The sequence below is a fragment of the Pongo pygmaeus genome, chromosome 15, assembly GCF_028885625.2.
Source record: "Pongo pygmaeus isolate AG05252 chromosome 15, NHGRI_mPonPyg2-v2.0_pri, whole genome shotgun sequence".
NCBI lineage: Eukaryota > Metazoa > Chordata > Mammalia > Primates > Hominidae > Pongo > Pongo pygmaeus.
Genome location: NC_072388.2, coordinates 5715310 through 5733891, shown reverse-complemented (window position 1 = coordinate 5733891; position 18582 = coordinate 5715310).

Below are 18582 nucleotides of genomic sequence, written 5' to 3'. Positions count from 1 at the left end.
TTTTTTATGGCTACATAGTATTCCATGGTGTATATATGCCACATTTTCTTAATCCAGTCTATTACTGTTGGACATTTCGGTTGGTCCCAAGTCTTTGCTATTGTGAATAGTTCCACAATAAACATATATGTGTGCATGTGTCTTTATAGAAGCATGATTTATATTCATTTGCATATATACCCAGTAATGGGATGGCTGGGTCAAATGGTATTTCTAGTTCTAGATCCCTGAGGAAGAGCCACACTGACTTCCACAATGGTTGAATTCGTTTACAGTCCCACCAACAGTGTAAAAGTGTTCCTATTTCTCCACATCCTCTCCAGCACCTGTTGTTTCCTGACCTTCTAATGCATGCCATTCTAACTGGTGTGAGATGGTACCTCATTGTGGTTTTGATTTGCATTTCTCTGATGGCCAGTGATGGTGAGCATTTCTTCACTTTTTTTGGCTGCGTAAATGTCTTCTTTTGAGAAGTGTCTGTTCATGTCCTTTGACCACTTTTTGATGGGGTTGTTTCTTTTTATCTTGTAAATTTGTTTTAGTTCATTGTAGATTCTGGATATTAGCCCTTTCTCAGATGAGCATGTTGTGAAAATTATCTCCCATTTTGTAGGTTGCCAGTTCACTATGATGGTAGTTTCTTTTGCTCTGTAGAAGCTATTTAGTTTAGTTAGATCCCATTTGTCAATTTTGACATTTGTTACCATTGCTTTTGGTGTTTTAGACATGATGTCCCTGCCCATGCCTATATCCTGAATGGTAATGCCTATGTTATCATCTAGGGTTTTTATGGTTTGGATTCACAGCCGAATTCTACCAGAGGTACAAGGAGGAACTGGTACCATTCCTTCTGAACCTATTCCATTCAATAGAAAAAGAGGAAATCCTCCCTAACTCATTTTATGAGGCCAGAATCATCCTAATACCAAAGCTTGGCAGAGACAGAACAAAAAAAGAGAATTTTAGACCATTATCCTTGATGAACATTGATGCAGAAATCCTCAATAAAATACTGGCAAACAGAATCCAGCAGCACATCAAAAAGCTTATCCACCATGATCAAGTGGGCTTCATCCCTGGGATGCAAGGCTGGTTCAATATACACAAATCAATAAATGTAATTCAGCATATAAACAGAACCAAAGACAAAAACCATATGATTATCTCAATAAATGCAGAAAAGGCCTTTGACAAAATTCAACAACGCTTCATGCTAAAAACTTTCAGTAAATTAGGTATTGAAGGGACGTATCTCAAAATAATAAGAGCTATCTATGACAAACCCACAGCCAATATCATACTGAATGGGCAAAAACTGGAAGCATTCTCTTTGAATACTGGCACAAAACATGGATGCCCTCTCTCACCACTCCTATTCAACATAGTGTTGGAAGTTCTGGCCAGGGCAATTAGGCAGGAGAAGGAAATAAAGGGTATTCAATTAGAAAAAGAAGAAGTCAAATTACCCTGTTTGCAGAGGACATGATTGTATATCTAGAAAACCCCATTGTCACATCCCAAAATCTCCTTAAGCTGATAAGCAACTTCAGCAAAGTCTCAGGATACAAAATCAATGTACAAAAATCACAAGCATTCTTATACACCAATAACAGACAAACAGAGAGCCAAATCATGAGTGAACTCCCATTCACAATTGCTTAAAACAGAATAAAATGCATAGGAATCCAACTTAAAAGGGACGTGAAGGAACTCTTCAAAGAGAACTACAAACCACTACTTAATGAAATAAAAGAGGAAACAAACAAATGGAATATCATTCCATGCTCACGGGTAGGAAGAATCGATATTGTGAAAATGGCCATATTGCCCAAGGAAATTTATAGATTCAATGCCATCCTCATCAAGCTACCAATGACTCTCTCCACAGAATTGGAAAAATCTACTTAAAAGTTCACATGGAATCAAAAAAGATCCTGCATCGCCAAGTCAATCCTAAGCCAAAAGAGCAAAGTTGGAGGCATCATGCTACCTGACTTCAAACTATACTACAAGGCTACAGTAACCAAAACAGCATGGTACTGGTACTAAAACAGAGATCTAGATCAATGGAACAGAACAGAGTCCTCAGAAATAACACTGCATATCTACAAATATCTGATCATTGACAAACCTGAGAAAAACAAGCAAAGCTGAAAGGACTGCCTACTTAATAAATGATGCTGGGAAATCTGGCTAGCCATATGTAGAAAGCTGAAAATTGATCTCTTCCTTACACCTTATACAAAAATTAATTCAAGATGGATTAAAGACTTAAACGTTAGACCTAAAACCATAGAAACTACTTTTTGATGTGTGCATTAAAATCACAGTTTTGAACTTTTCTTTTAAATGAGCAGTTTTGAAACAGTCTTTTTGTAGAATCTGCAACTTGATATTTGGAGCGCTTTGAGGCCTATGGTGGAGAAGGAAATATCTTCACATAAATACTAGACAGAAGCCTTCTGAGAAACTTCCTTGTGATGTTTGCATTCATCTCACACAGTTGAAACTTTCTTTTGATTGAGCAGTTTTGAACAACTCCTTTTGCAGAATCTGCAATTGGATATTTGGAGCACTATGTGGCCTATGGTGGAAAAGGAAATATCTTCGCATAAAAACTAGACACAAGCATTAAGAGAAACTTCTTCATGATGTGCACATTCAACGCACAGAGTTGAACCTTTCATTTGATTGAGCAGTTTTGATATACTCTTCTAGAATCTGCAAGTGGCTATTTGGAGTGCTTTGCAGCCCATAGTGGAAAAGGAAACATCTTCACATTAAAACTACACAGAAGCATTCAGAGAAACTTCTTTCTGATGTGAGCATTCAACTCACAGAGTTGAACCTTTCCTTTTATTGAGCAGTTTGAAAACAGTCTTTTTGTAGTATCTGCAAATGGATATTTGGAGCGCTTTGTGGCCTACAGTTTAAAAGGAAATATCTTCACATAAAAACTAGACAGAAGGATTCAGAGAAACTTCTTTGTGATGTGTGCATCCATCTCACAAATTTGAAACTTTCTTTTTATTGAGCAGTTTAAACACTGTTTTTGTAGAATCTGCAAGTGGATATTTGGACAGCTTTGCGACCTATAGTGGAAAAGGAAATATCTTCTCATAAAAACTACACAGAAGCATTCAGAGTAACTTCTTTGTGATATATGCATTCATCTCACGGAGTTGAAACTTTCTTTTGATTCAGCAGTTTTGAAACACTCTTTTTGTGGAATCTGCTAGTGGATATTTGGAGCGCATTGAGACCTAGGATGGAAAAGGAAATATCTTCATTTAAAAACTAGACGAAAGCATTCTGAAAAACTTCTTTGTGATGTGTGCATTCATCTCAGAGAGTTGAACATTTCTTTTGATTGAGCAGTTTGGAAACAGTCTTTTGGTAGTATCTGCAATTGGATATTTGGAGCGCTTTGAGGCCTATGGTGGAAAAGGAAATATCTTCACATAAAAACTAGACAGAACCATTCTGAGAAACTTCGTTGTGATGTGTGCATTCAACTCACAGAGTTGAACGTTTCCTTTGATTGCACAATTTGGAAACAGTCTTTTGTAGTATCTGCAAATGGATATTTGGAGAGCTTTTAGGCCTATGGTGGGAAAGGAAATATCTTCAAATAAAAACTAGATAGAGGCATTCTGAGAAACTTCTCTGTGATGTGAGCATTCATCTCACAGAGGTAAACATTTCTTTTGACATAGCAGTTTTGAAACACTCTTTTGGTCAAATCCGCAAGAGGTTATTTGGAGCACTTTGAGGCCCATGGTGGAAAAGGAAATAACATCACATAAACACTAGACAGAAGCATTCTGAGAAAATACCATGTGATGTCTGCATTCCTCTCAAAGAATTCAACATTTCTTTGGTTTGAGGACTTTTGAAACACTCTTTTTGTAGAATCTGCAACTGGATACTTGGAGAGCTTTGAAACCTATGGTGGAAAAAGAAATATCTTCACATAAAAACTAGACAGAAGAAATCTGAGAAACTTCTTCGTGATGTGTGCATTCCACTCACAGGGTTGAACCTTTCTTTTGATTTAGCAGTTTGGAAACAGTATTTTTGTAGTATATGCAAATGGTTATTTGCGGTGATTTGAGGCCTATAGAGGAAAATGAAATATTTTCACATAAAAACTAGACAGAAGAATTCTGAGAAACTTCTTTGTGATGTGTGCATTCAATTCACAGAGATGAAACTTTCTTTTGATTGAGCAGTTTTGAAATCCTTTTTCATAGATACTGCAAGTGGATATTTGGAGCTCTTTGAGCCCTTTGGTGGAAAAGGAAATATCTTCACATAAAAATTAGACAGAAACATTCTGAGAAATTTCTTTGTGATGTTTGCGTTCATCTCACAGAGTTGAACTTTTTTTTGATTGAGCAGTTTTGAAACACTCTTTTTGTAAAATCTGCACGTGGATGTTTGGAGTGCATTGGGGCCTATGGTGGAAAAGGAAACATCTTCACATAAAGACTACACAGAAGTAATCTGAGAAACTTCTTCCTGATGTGCGCATTCAACACACAGAGTTGAAACTTTCTTTTGATTGAGCAGTTTTGAAGCACACTTTCTGTAGAATCTGCAAGTGCATATTTGGAGCGATTTGAGGCCTACAGTGGAAAGGGAAATACCTTCATATAAAAACTTGACTGAGGCTTTCTGAGAAGCTGGTTTTAATGTATACATTCATCTAACACAGTTGAACTTGTCTTTTGTTTAACCAGTATTGAAACACTCTTTTTGTAGAATCTGCAGGTGGATACTTGGAGGGCTTTGAGGTCTATGGTGGAAAAGGAAATATCCTCACATAAAAACAAGACAGAAGCATTCTGAGAAATTTCCTTGTGATGTGTGTATTCAACTGACACAGTTGAACCATTCTTTTGATTGAGCAGTGTGGAGACAATCTTTTGGTAGTTTCTGAAACTGGATACTTGGAGCACTTTGAGGCCTATGGAGGAAAAGGAAATATCTTCACATAAAAACTAGACAGAACCATTCTGAGAAACTTCGTTGTGATGTGTGCATTCAACTCACAGAGTTGAACGTTTCCTTTGATTGCACAATTTGGAAACAGTCTTTTGTAGTATCTGCAAATGGATATTTGGAGAGCTTTTAGGCCTATGGTGGGAAAGGAAATATCTTCAAATAAAAACTAGATAGAGGCATTCTGAGAAACTTCTCTGTGATGTGAGCATTCATCTAACAGAGGTAAACATTTCTTTTGACATAGCAGTTTTGAAACACTCTTTTGGTCAAATCCGCAAGAGGTTATTTGGAGCACTTTGAGGCCCATGGTGGAAAAGGAAATAACATCACATAAACACTAGACAGAAGCATTCTGAGAAAATACCATGTGATGTCTGCATTCCTCTCAAAGAATTCAACATTTCTTTGGTTTGAGGACTTTTGAAACACTCTTTTTGTAGAATCTGCAATTGGATACTTGGAGAGCTTTGAAACCTATGGTGGAAAAAGAAATATCTTCACATAAAAACTAGACAGAAGAAATCTGAGAAACTTCTTCGTGATGTGTGCATTCCACTCACAGGGTTGAACCTTTCTTTTGATTTAGCAGTTTGGAAACAGTATTTTTGTAGTATATGCAAATGGTTATTTGCGGTGCTTTGAGGCCTATAGAGGAAAATGAAATATTTTCACATAAAAACTAGACAGAAGAATTCTGAGAAACTTCTTTGTGATGTGTGCATTCAATTCACAGAGATGAAACTTTCTTTTGATTGAGCAGTTTTGAAATCCTTTTTCATAGATACTGCAAGTGGATATTTGGAGCTCTTTGAGCCCTTTGGTGGAAAAGGAAATATCTTCACATAAAAATTAGACAGAAACATTCTGAGAAATTTCTTTGTGATGTTTGCGTTCATCTCACAGAGTTGAACTTTTTTTTGATTGAGCAGTTTTGAAACACTCTTTTTGTAAAATCTGCACGTGGATGTTTGGAGTGCATTGGGGCCTATGGTGGAAAAGGAAACATCTTCACATAAAGACTACACAGAAGTAATCTGAGAAACTTCTTCCTGATGTGCGCATTCAACACACAGAGTTGAAACTTTCTTTTGATTGAGCAGTTTTGAAGCACACTTTCTGTAGAATCTGCAAGTGCATATTTGGAGCGATTTGAGGCCTACAGTGGAAAGGGAAATACCTTCATATAAAAACTTGACTGAGGCTTTCTGAGAAGCTGGTTTTAATGTATACATTCATCTAACACAGTTGAACTTGTCTTTTGTTTAACCAGTATTGAAACACTCTTTTTGTAGAATCTGCAGGTGGATACTTGGAGGGCTTTGAGGTCTATGGTGGAAAAGGAAATATCCTCACATGAAAACAAGACAGAAGCATTCTGAGAAATTTCCTTGTGATGTGTGTATTCAACTGACACAGTTGAACCATTCTTTTGATTGAGCAGTGTGGAGACAATCTTTTGGTAGTTTCTGAAACTGGATACTTGGAGCACTTTGAGGCCTATGGAGGAAAAGGAAATATCTTCACATAAAAACTAGACAGAAGCATTCTGAGAAACTTCTTTGTGAAGTGGGCATTCAATTCAGAGAGTTGAAACTTTCTTTAGGTTGAGCAGTTTTGAAACACTCTTTTTGTAGAATCTGCAAGTGGATATTTGGAGAACTTTGTGGCCTCTAGTGGAAAACAAAATATCTTCACATAAATACTACAAAGAAGCATTCTGAGAAACTTCTTTGTGATGTGCACATTCATCTCACAGAGTTGAACCTTTCTTTTGATTGAGCAGTTTTGAAACACTCCTTTTGTAGAGTCTGAAAGTTCATATTTGCAGCACTTTGAGTGCTAAGATGGAAAAGAAATATCTTCACATAAAAACTAGACAGAAGCATTCACAGAACCTTGTTTGTGATGTGTGCATTCATCGCACAGATTGGAACCTTACTTTTGATTGAGCAGTTTTGAAACACTCTTTTTGTAGAATCTGCAAGTGGATATTTGGAGCGTTTTGAGGCCTAAGGTGGAAAAGGTAATATCTTCACATAAAAACTAGATAGAAGTATTCTGAGAAACATCTTAGTGACGTGTGCATTCATCTCACAGAGTAGAAGCTTTCTATATATTGAGCAGTATAGAAACCCTCTTTTTATGGATTCTGCATGTGGGTATTTGGGGTGCTTTGCAGCCCATGGTGAAAAAGGAAATATCTTTACATAAAAACTAGACAGAAGCATTCTGAGAGACCTCTTTGTGATGTTTGCATTCATCTCACAGAGTTGAACCTTTCTTTTGATTGAGCAGTTTTGAAACACTCTTTTTGTAGAATCTGCAACTTGATATTTTTAGCGATTTGTGGCGTATGGTGGAAAAGGAAATAACTTCGCACAGAAACTAGAAAAAAGTGTTCTGAGAAACTTCTTAGTGATATGTGCATTCAACTCACAGAGTTGAACCTTTCTTTTGATTGAGCAGTTTAAAAACACTCTTTTTGTAGAAACTGCAAGTGGATATTTGGAGAGATTTGCAGCCTATGGTGGAAAAGGAAATATTTTAACATAAAAACTAGACAGAAGCATTCTGAGAAACCTCTTTGTAATGTGTGCATTCATCTCACAGAGTTGAAACTTTCTTTTGATTCAATAGCTTTGAAACACTCCTTTGTAGAATCCGCAAGTGGATATTTCAAGTGCTTTGAGGTCTATGATGGAAAAGGAAATATCTTCATTTAAAAGCTAAACAGAAGCATTCTGAGAAACTTCATTGTGATGTGTGCCTTCGTCTCACAGAGTTGAAACTTTCTTTTGATAGAGAAGTTTTCAAACACTCTTTTTGGAGAGTCTGCAAGTGGATATTTGGATCGATTTGAGGCCTACGATGGAAAAGGAAACATCTTCACTTAAAAACAAGACAGAGGCATTCTGAGAAATTTCTTTGTGATGTGTGCATTCATCTCACAACGTTGAACACTGCTTTAGATACAGCAGTTTTGAAGCACTCTTTTTGTAGAATCTGCAAGTAGATAGGGGCCTAAGGTGCAAAAGAAATATCTTCACATAAACACCAGATAGAAGCATTCTGAGACACACCTTTGAGATGTGTGCATTCATCTCACCGGGCTGAACTTTTATTTTGATTGAGCCGATTTGAAACACTGTTTTTGTAGAACCTGCAAGTGGATATTTGGAGGTCTTTGTGGCCTTTAGTGGAAAGGGAAATATCTTCACATGATAATTAGACAGAAGCATTCTGAGAAACTTCTTTGTGATGTGTGCATTCATCTCACAGATTTAAACCTTTCTTTTGATTGAGCAGTTTTGAAATACTCTTTTTGTAGAATTTGCAAGTGGATATTTTGAGGGCATTGAGACCTATGGTGGAAAAGGAAATATCTTCACATAAAAATTAGAAACATTCTGAGAATCTGCTTTGTGATGTGTGTGTTCATCTGACAGAGTTGAAGATTTCTTTTGACTGAGCAGTTTTGAAACACTCTTTATAGAAACTGCTGGGGATATTTGGAGCACTTTGGGGCCAATGGTGGAAAATGAAATATCTTCACATAAAAACTACACAGAAGCTTTCTGAGAAACTTCTTTGTGATGTGTGCATTCATCTCACAGAGATGAACCTTTCTTTTGATTGAGTGGTTTTGAAAAACTCTTTTTGCAGAATCTGCAAATGTGTATTTTGAGGGCTTTGTAGACTATTGTCGAAAAGGAACTATCTTCACATAAAAACTAGACAGAAGCATTCTGAAAAACCTCTTTGTGATGTGTGCATTCAACTCACAGAATTGAACCTCTCTTTTCATTGAACAGTTTTGAAACACTCTTTTTGTGGAATCTGTAAGTGGATATTTGGAGCGCTTTGAGGCCTATGGTAGAAAAGAAATATCTTCACATAAAAACTTCACAGAAGAATCTGAGAAACTTCTCCATGATGTGCACTTTCATCTCGAAGAGTTCAAACTTTCTTTTGATTGAGCAGCTTTTAAACACTGTATTTGTAGAATCTGCAATTGGAGATTCTTTGAGTTCTTTGAGTCATATGGTGGAAAAGGAAATGTCTTCACATAAAAACTACACAGAAGAATTCTGAGATACTCCTTTGTGATGTGTGCATTCATCTTACAGTGTTGAACCTTTCTTTTGATTGAGCAGTTTTGAAACACTCTTTTTGTAGAATCTGCAAGTGGATATTTGGAGTGCTTTGAGGCCTATGGTAGAAAAGGAAATATCTTCACTTAAAAATGACACAGAAGCATTATAAGAAATATCTTTCTGATGAGTGCATTCAACTCACAGAGTTGAACCTTTCTTTAGATTGAGGAGCTTGAAACACTCTTTCTTTAGAGTCTGCAACTGTATATTTGGAGCGTTTTGTGGCCTATGTTGGAAAAGGAAATTTCTTCAAATAAAAGGTAGACAGAAGCACTCTGTGAAACTTCTTTGTGATGTATGCATTCATCTCACAGATTTCAACCTCTCTTTTGATTGAGAAGTTTTCAAACACTCTTTTTGTTGAATCTGCAAGTGGATATTTGGAGCGCTTTGAGGCCTATGGTGGAGAAGGAAATATCTTCACATAAAAACTAGACAGAAACATTCTCAGAAACTTCTTTGTGATGTGTGCATTCAACTCACAGAGTTGAACTTTTCTTTTGATTGAACAGTTGTTAAACTATCTTTGTGTAGAATCTGCAATTGGATATTTGGAGCCTTTTGAGGCCTATGGTGGAAAAGGGAACACCTTCACGTAAAAACCAGACAGAATCATTCTCAGAAACTTTTTTGTGATGTATGCATTCACCTCACAGAGTTGAACCTTTCTTTTGTTTGAGGAGTTTTGAAACACTCTTTTCGTAGTACCTGCAAGCAGATATTTTGAGTGATTTCTGGCCTATGGTGGAAAAGGAGATACCATCACATAAAAGCTAGACAGAAGCATTCTAAGTAGCTTCTTTGTGATGTGTGCATTCATCTCACAGAGTTCAACCTTTCTTTTGATTGAGCAGTTTTGAAACACACTTTTTGTGCAATCTGAAAGTGGATATTGGGAGCCCTTTGGGGCCTATGGTGGAAAAGGAAATATCTTCCCAATAAACTAGACAGAATCATTCTGAGAAACTACTTTGCTATGTGTGCATTCATCTCTCAGAGTTGAATCTTTCTTTTGATTTAGCAGTTTTGAATCACTCCTTTTGTAGAATCTGCAAGTGGATATTTGGAGCACTTTATGTACTATTGTGGAAAAGGAAAAATCTTCTCATAAAAACAAGACAGAAGCATTCTGAGAAACTACATTGTGATGTCTGGTTTCAACTCACAGAGTTGAAACTTTCTTTTGTTTGAGCAGTTTTTAAACACATTTTTTGTAGACTCTGCAAGTAGTAATGAGGAGCACTTTGTGGCCTAAGGTGGAAAAAGAAATATCTTCACATAAAAACTGGACAAAAGCATTCTGAGAAACTTCTTTTTGATGTGTGCATTCATCTCACCAACTTGAAAATTTATTTTTATTCAGCATTTTTGAAACATTCTTTTTGTACAATCTGCAAGTGGATATTTGGAGAGCTTTCAGACCTATGTCGGAAACGGAAATATCTTCACATAAAAACTAGACAAAAGCATTCGGACAAACATCTATGTGATATTTGCCTTCATCTCACAGAGTCAAACCATTCTTTTGATTGAGCAGTTTTTAAACAATCTATTTGACGAATCTGCAAGTGGATATTTGAAGATCTCTGAGGTCAATGCTGAAAAAGGAAATATCTTCATATAAAGATCAGAAAGTAGCAGTCTGGGAAACTTCTTTTTCTTGTGCGCATTCATCCCAAAGAGTTGACCATTTCTATTTATTGAGCAGTTTTGAAACACTGTTTTTTTAGAATCTGCAAGTGGATATTTGGAGCACTTTGAGTCCTTTGGTGGAAAAGGAAATATCTTCACATAAAAATTAGACAGAAGCATTCTGAGAAACTTCTTTGTGATGTTTGTGTTCATCTCACAGAGTTGAACCTTTCTTCTGATAGAGCAGTTTTGAAACACTCTTTTTGTAGAATCTGCAGGTGGATATTTGGAGCACATTGGGGCCTATGATGGAAAAGGAAACATCTTCAAATAAAAACTACACAGTAGTAATCTGAGAAACTTCCTTGTGCTGTTCGTATTCAACTCACAGAGTGGAAACTTTCTTTTGATTGAGCAGTTTTGAAACAGTCTTTTTATAGTATCTGCAAATGGATATTTGAAGTGGATTGAGGCCTATGGTGGAAAAGGAAATATTTTCACGTAAAAACTTGACAGAAGCATTCTGAGAAAGTTTTTGGGATGTGTGCATTTATCTCACAGAGTTGAAACCTTCTTTTGATTGAGTAGTTTTGAAACAGTCCTTTTGTACAATCCACAAGTGGATGTTTGGAGCGCCTTAGGGCCTATGGTGAAAAAGGTAATATCTTCCCATAAAAACTAAACATGAGAATTCTGAGAAACTTCTTTGTGATATTTGCATTCATCTCTCAGTGTTGAATCTTTTTTTTTAATTGATCAGTGTTGAAACAGTCTTTCTCTACAATCTGCAATTGGATATTTGGAGCGCTTTGAGGCCTATGCTGGGAAATGAAATATCTTCACATGAAAACTAGACTGAAGATTTCTGAGAAAGTTCTTTGTGATGTGTGCATTCAACCCACAAGTTTGAACATTTATTTTGATTGAGCAGTTTTAAAACACAGTTTTTGTTGAATCTGAAAGTGGATATTTTGCATGATATGCAACATTTACTGGAAAAGGAAATATCTTCACATAAAACCTTGACAGGAGCATTCAGAGAAACTACTTTGTGATGTGTGCATTCATCTCACACAGTTGAACCTTTCTATTAATTAAACAGTTTTGAAGCACTCTTTTTGTAGAATCTGCAAGTGGTGATTGGAGCACTTTGAGGCCTATGTTGCAAAAGGAAATATCTTCACGTAAAAACTAGACAAAAGCATTTTGAGAAAGTTCTCTGTTATGTGCCCATTCATCTCACAGAGTTGAAACTTTCTTTTGATTGAGCAGGTTTGAAACACTCTTTTTGTAGAATCTGCAAGTGCATTTATGGATCACTTTGAGTCCTGCAGTGGAAAAGGAAATATCTTCACATAAAAACAAGACAGAAGCATCCTGAGAAACTTCTTCGTGATGTGTTCATTGATCTCACAGTGTTGAACCTTTCTTTTGATTGACCAGTTTTAAAACACTCTTTTTGTAGAATCTGCAATTGGATATTTAGAGCATTTCAGGCCCATGGAGGAAAAGCAATTATCTTCACATAAAAACTAGAGAGAAGTATTCTAAGAAATTTGTTTGTGATGTGTGCATTCATCTCACAGAATTTAACCTTCCTTTTGACTGAGCAGTTTTTAAACACTCTATTTGTAGAATCTGCAAATGGATATTTGGAGCACCTTGAGGTCAATGGTGGAAAAGGATATATCTTCATATAAAAATTAGACAAAGCATTTTGAGAAACTTCTTACTGATGTGTGTGTTCATCTCACAGAGTTGAAGATTTCTTTTGGTAGAACAGTTTTGAAACACTCTTTGTTGAATCTGCCTTTGGATGTTTGGAGCGCTTTGGGGCCTGTGATGGAAAAGGAAATATCTTCACATAAAAACTACTCAGAAATAATCTGAGAAACTTCTTTGCGATGTGTGCATTCAACTCACAGAATGTAGCATCTTCAAATGGATATTTGGTGCGGATTCAGGCATACGGTGGAAAAGGACATATCTTCACATAAATACTAGACAGAAGCATTCTGAGAAACTTATTTGTGATGAGTGTATTCAACTCACAGAGTTAAAACTTTCTTTTGATTGAGCAGTTTTGAAACACTCTTTTGCAGAATCTGCCTGTGGATGTTTGCAGATCTTTGGGGCCTATGGTGGAAAAGGAAATATCTTCAGAAAAACTAAACAGAAGCATTCTGAAAAACTCCCTTTTGATGTGTGCATTCAATTCACAGAGTTGAACATTTCTTTTGATTGAGGAGTTTTGAAACACTCTTTTTGTAGTATCTGCCAATGGATATTTGGTGGAGATTGAGGCCTATAGTGAAAAACGACATATCGTCACATAAATACCAGAAAGAAGCATTCTGAGAAACTTATTTGTGATGTGTGTATTTAACTCACAGGGTTGAAACTATCTTTTGATTAAGCAGTTTTGAAGCACTCTTCTTGTAGAATCTGCAGATGGATATTTGGAGCGCTTTGAGGCCTATGATGGAAAAGGAAGTATCTTCATATAAAAACTTGACAGAAGCATCTGAGAAACTTCTTTTTGATGTATGCATTCATCTCACAGAGCTGAACCCTTCTTTTGATTGAGCAGTTTTGAAACAGTCCTTTTGTAGGATCTGCAAGGGGATGTTTGGTGAGCCTTGGGGCCTTTGGTGGAAAAGGAAATATCTTCACATAAAAACTAAGCAGGAGCATTCTGAGAAACTTCTTTGTGATGTTTGCATTCATCTCACAGAGTTGAATCTTTCTTTTAATTGACCTTTGTTGAAACACTCTTTTTGTACAATCCGCAAGTGAATACTTGGAGCGCTTTGAGGCCTATGGTGGAAAAGACATATCTTCACATACGAAGTAAACAGAAGTACTCTGAGAAACTTCTTTGTGATGTGTGCATTCACCTCACAGTGTTGAACCTTTCTTTTGGTTGAGCAGTTGTGAAACACTGTTTTTGTAGAAACTGCAATTGGATATTTGGAGTACTTTGAGACCTATGTTGGAAAAAGTTAATATCTTCACATAAAAAAGAGACAGAAGAATTCTGACAAACTTCTTTGTGATGTGTGCATTCATCTCACAGAGTTGAATTTATCTTTTGATTGATGAGTTTCGAAACACTCTTTTTGTAGAATGTGCAAGTGGATATTTGGAGCACTTTGCGGCTTATGGTGGAAAAGAAATATATTCACATAAAAACTAGAAAGAAGCATTCTGAGAAACTTCTTTGTGATGTGCACAGTCATCTCACAGAGTTGAACCTTTCTTTTTATTGAGCAGTTTTGCAACACTCTTTTTATAAAACCTGCAAGGGGATTTTTAGAGCGCTTTGAGGCCTATGGTGGAAAAGGAAATATTTTCCTATAAAAATTACACAGAAGCATTCTGAGAAACTTCTTTTTGATGTCTGCATTCTACTAACAGAGTTGAAGCTTTCTTTTGACAGAGCAGTTTTGAAACACTCTTTTTGTAGTTTCTGCAAGTGGATATTTTGAGTGCTTTGCCACCTGTGGTGGAAAGGAATATATCTTTACATAAAAACTAGACAGAAGCATTCTGAGAAACTACTTTGTGATGTGTGCATTCATATCTCAGAGTTGAACCTTACTGTCAGTTGAGCAGTTTGGACATACTGTTTTTGTAGAATCTGTAAGTGGGTATTTGGAGCCCTTTGCTTCTTACAGTGGAAAAGGAAATATCTTCACATAAATCTAGAAAGAAGCATTCTGAGAAACTTCTTTGTGATGTGTGCATTCATCTCACAGAGCTGACCCTTTCTTTTGATAGAGCAGCTTTGAAAAACTCTTTTTGTAGAATCTGCAAGTGGATATTTGGAGCGCTTTGTGACCTGTAGTCGAAAAGGTGATATCTTCACATAGAAACTAGACAGAAGCATTCTAAGAAACTTCTTTGTGATGTGTGCCTTCATCTCCAGAGTTGAACTTTCTTTTGATTGAACTGTTTGGAACCAGTCGTTTTGTAGAATCTGTGAAGGGGTGTTTGTGAGCCCTTTGAGGCCTATGGGGTAATAGGAAATATCTTCAAATAAAAACTAAACAGAAAATTTCTGAGAAAATTATTTCTGATGTGTGCTTTAATCTCACAGTGTTGAAACTTTCTTTTGATTGGGCACTTTGGAATCAGTCTTTTCGTAGAATCAGCAAGTGGATATTTGGAGCGCTTTGAGACCTATGGTGAAAAAGAAATATCTTCACATAAAAAATAGAAGCATTCTGAGAAACTTCTTTTTGAAGTGTGCATTCATTTAACAGACTTGAACCTTTGTATTGATTGAGCAGTTTGGACACAGTCGTTTTGTAGACTCTGTAGAGGGATATTTTTCAGACCACTGAAGCCTCTGGGGAAATAGGAAATATCTTCAGATAAGAACTAGACAGAAACATTCTGAGAAACTGCCTTCCGATGTGTGCATTCATCTCACAGAGTTGAACCTTTCTTTTGATTGAGCAGTTTGGAAACTGTCTTTCTGTACTATCTGCAAATGGATATTTGGAATGCTTTGAGACATATGTTGAAAAAGGAAATATATTCACATAAAAACTTGACAGAAGCATTCTGAGGAACTTCTTTTTTATGTGTGCATTCATTTCACAGTGTTGAACCTTTCTTTTGATTGAGTAGTTTTGAAACACTCTTCTTGTAGTATCTACAAGTGGGTATTTGTAGTGTTTGGGACCTATAGAGGAAAGGATATATCTTCACCTAAAACCTAGACAGAAGCATTCTGAGAAACTTCTCTGTGATTTTTGCATTAATCTCACCGAGTTCAACCTTTTTTTTGATTGAGCAGTTTGGAAACCCTCTTTTTATAGAATCTGCACGTGTATATTTGGAGTGCTTTGTAGCCTATAGTGGAAAAGAAATAACTTCATGTAAAAACTAGACAGAAGCATTCTGAGTAACTTCTTGTGACTTGTGTGTTCATCTCACAGGATTGAATCTTTCTTTTGATTGAGCAGTTTGGAAACATTCCTTTTGTAGAATTTGCAATTGGATATTTGGAGGGCTTTGCAGACTACAGTGTAAAGGGAAATATCTTCACATTAAAATTAGACAGAAGCACTCTGAGAAACTTCTTTGTGATGTGTGCATTCATATCACAGAGGTAAACCTTTCTTTTGATGGAGCAGTTTGGAAACAGTCGTTTTGTACAATCTGCAAAGGGACATTTGTGAACCTATTGAGGCCTCTGGGACAATAGGAAATATCTTCACATAAAAACTAGACAGAAACTTTCTGAGAAACCTCCTTGTGTTGTATGTGTTCATCTCACAGAGTTGAAACTTTCTTTTGATTGAGAAGTTTTGAAACACTCTTTTTATATAATCTGCAAGTGGATAGTTGGAGTGCTTTGCAGCCTATAGTTGAAAAGGAAATATCTTCACGTAAAAACTAGACAGAAGCATTCAGATAAACTTCTTTGTGATGTGTGCATTCATCTCACAGAGCTGAACGTTTCTTTATTTTGAAAAGTTTTGAATAAGTCGTTTTCTAAAATCTGCAAAGGGATATTTTGGAGCCCTTTGTGGCCTCTAGGGAAACCGAAAATAATTTCACATAAAAAATAGACAGAAACTTTCTGAGAAATTTCTTTGTGATGTGCACCTTCTTCTTACAGAGCTGAAACTTACTTTTGATTGAGCAGTTTGGAAACAGTTTTTTGCAGAATTGGCAAATGGATATTTGGAGTGCTTTGTGGCCTCTGGTGGAAAAGGAAATATCTTTACATAAAAACTAGAGAGAAGCATTCTGAGAAACCTCTTTGAGGTGTGTGCATTCAACTCACAGAGTTGAACCTATCTTTTGATTGAGCAGTTGGAAACTTTCTTTTTGTAGCATCTATAAATGTATGTTTGGAACGCTTAGAGGACTATATTTGAAAAGGAAATATCTTCACATAAAAACTAGACAGAAGCATTCTGAGAAACTTCTTAGTGATGTGAGCATTCATCTGGGGGAGTTGAAAGATTCTTTTGATTGAGCAGTTTGGAAACAATCTTTTTGTAGTATCTGCATGTGGATATTTGGAGCGCTTTGTGGCCAATGGTGGAAAAGGAAATATCTTCACACAAAAACTAGACTGAAGCATTCTGAGAAACTTCTGTGTGATGTGTGCATTCATCCCTCAGAGTTGGACTTTTCTTTTCATTGAATAGTTTCGAAACACTCTTTCTGTAGAATCTTCAAGTGGATATTTGGAGAGCTTTGCAGCCTCTTCTGGAAAGTGAAATATCTTCACATAAAAATTAGACAGAAACATTCTGAGAACCTTCTTTTTGGTGGGTGCGTTCATCTCACCAAGGTGAATGGTTCTTTTGATTCAGCAATTTTGAAACACTCTTTTTGTAGAATCTGCCATTGGATTTTGCAGCACTTTGAGGCCTACGTTCAAAAGGAAATATCTTCACATAAAAACTAGACAAAAGCATTCTGAGAAACTTCATTGTGATGGATACATTTTTCTCAAAGACGTGAAGCATTCTTTTGATTGAGTAGTTTTGAAACACTCTTTTTGTAGAATCTGCAGGTGGACATTTGGAGCGCTTTGAGGCCTATGGTGGAAAAGGAAGTACCTTAACATAAAAATTAGACAGAAGCATTCTGAGAAACTTCTTTGTGATGTTTGCATTCATCTCACTGAGTTGAACCTTTCTTTTGATTAAGCAGTTTTGAAACATTCTTTTTGTAGAATCTGCAAGTGGATATTTGGAGCGATTTGTGGCCTACGATGGAAAAGGAAATATCTTCACATAAAAACTAGACAGAAGCATTCTGAGAAACTTCTTTCTGATGAGTTCATTCAACTCACAGAGTTGAACAACTGTTTTGTTTGAGCAGTTTGAAAATAGTCATTTTGTAGTATCTGCAAATTGATATTTGGAGTGCTTTAAGGCCTGTGGTGGAAAAGGAAATATCTTCACGTAAAAATTGGACAAAAGCATTCTGAGAAACTTCTTTGTGATGTGTGCATTTCCCTCACAGATTTGAACATTTCTTTTGATTTAGCAGTTTTGAAACACTCTTTTTGTGGTATCTGAAATTGGATATTTCGAGTGCTTTGCAGATTCCAGTGGAAAAGGAAATATCTTCACATAAAAACTCGACAGAAGCATTCTGAGAAACTGCTTTGTGATGTGTGCATTCATCACACCGAGTTCAAACTTTCTTTTTATTGACCAGTTTTGAAATACTCTTTTTGTTGGATCTGTAAGTGGATATTTGTTGTTATTAAAGGCCTTTTTTGAAAAAGGAAATACCTTCATATAAAAACTAGACAGAAGCATTCTGATAAACTTCTTAGTGATGTGTGTATTCATCTCAAAGAGTTTAACCACACTTTTGATTGAGCAGTTTGGAAACAGACTTTTTGTGGTATCTGCATGTGGATATTTAGAGCACTTTGATGCATATGGTGGAAAAGGAAATATCTTAACATTGAAATTAGAAAGAAGGATTCTGAGAAACTTCTTTCTGTTGTTTGCATTCATCTCACAGGGTTGAACCTTTTCTTTGATTGAACGTTTGTGAAACACTCATTTGTAGAATCTGCAAGTGGATATTTGTAGTGCTGTGAGGCCTATGGTGGAAAAGGACATATCTTCACATAAGAACTGTAAAGCAGGTTTCCTAAAAACAGCCTTGTGATGTGTGCATTCATCTCACAGAGGTAAGGGTTTATTTTCTCTGTTCAGTCTGGAAAATCTGTTCTTGTACAATCTGAAAAGGGGTATTTTGAGCAATTTGAGGCCTATGTTGACAAAGGAAATATCTTCAC